Source organism: Odocoileus virginianus, chromosome 17, assembly GCF_023699985.2.
Source record: "Odocoileus virginianus isolate 20LAN1187 ecotype Illinois chromosome 17, Ovbor_1.2, whole genome shotgun sequence".
Taxonomy (NCBI): domain Eukaryota; kingdom Metazoa; phylum Chordata; class Mammalia; order Artiodactyla; family Cervidae; genus Odocoileus; species Odocoileus virginianus.
The window spans coordinates 18718297-18719786 of NC_069690.1; positions in this window are offsets into that span (position 1 = coordinate 18718297).

Sequence of the window (1490 nt, forward strand, 5' to 3'; positions counted from 1 at the left end):
AAGAGGCGCTGCCTTTTCTACTAATCTGTTTGCTCCACCTCCAGCCCAGCCCCCAGTGCCCCGACCCCAGAGACTATTGCAGCAAAGGGTCATGCTCCTAGAACTGTGGGTCTGGGACAGCTGCGAACAGAATCCTTGCCAAGCTCAGGGACCTCTCTGAAGAGGACCAGCGCAGTGAACCTGGAGCACAGAAAGAAGTCCCACTCTGCCGATCCACTGGCTGTGTGACCTTGGGCAAACCGCTTTACCCACCTTAGTTCTCTTTTCAGGCAAATGAGACTACTCATATTTGCCTCATAGGGTGTTGGGAGCTAAAGCCGACAAGAAGTCCAACTCCTGGAGCAGCCCCAATTTCATTCTACTGCAGTGGTTATTGATCTGTGATCTGTTTGATGAGGCACATCTCTGGCTGGGTAGTTCACTCACCCCTTGTGTAAGAGGCGGTAGGAGCTGGGAAATTTTTTTTATCATAAAAGAACAAAGTTTTCATTTCTGGGTTCATCTCTAGGGTACATTGATTTCCCCAGGCCAGTCTTCTCTGCACAGTCCATTGGGTGAATATTAACCCTTTGTAGTGGATAAGATTCCTGAGTCCTTTACTAATTTACTGCTTCTCAGCAGGCCACAATCCACATCCAACCTCATCCTTTCCCATAGGTAACAGTTTTGGTCCTGTTCCCCACACTTTTCAGCTCTCGTGAGAAATAAGATCCCTCTACCCAGAAAATGCTCACTTGGCACAGAATGCCTGATTTCATGCCCACTTTGAGGGGTCTATGGACCTCCTCAAGTCCTCCCACCACCTGGAATAAGTTGTTCTCACAGATTTCACTGATTTTTTCTGTTCTCTAATCGGAGGGGAAAAGACCCTGATGCTGGGAAAGATTGAAAGCAGGAGGAGAAAGGGGCGACAGAGGATGAGATGATTAGATAGCATCACCAACTCAATGGACGTAAACTTGAGCATACTCCGGGAGATGGTGGAGGACAGAGGTATATGGCACGCTGCAGTCCATGGGGTTGCAAAGATCCCGAAAGTACTTAGCAATTGAACAACAACAAATAAGAGGGGAGTGTGCCTTTGAGCAATCTTCTCTATGGACCTCAGTCGGTTTGGCTGTTAAATGGGAGCACTAATTTCTACCTCGTAGGCATGATGAAGACTTAACTGAGAAGCATAAGGTGTCTCAAGAATTGTTATTATGATTGCATTAACCGTTAGTAGGACAAGGGCACACTCAGTCTTGTTTCCCTCACAGTCTAGCGTCATTCCAGCGTAAAACTGGGGCGACAGAGGCTGAGATGGTTAGATAGCATCACCGACTGAGTGGACAGAAATTTGAGTCTACGCCCCTCCACCTCTGAACCCAGTAGAGGGGGCAGAGAACACGACGGCAGGGAGAGGCTTGGCCAGAGTGTGGGCGTGGCTGGGGAAGACTTGGGGGTGGAGCTACGCAGGCGGCAGGGGAGGAGCCCGGGCCGACTCAGAG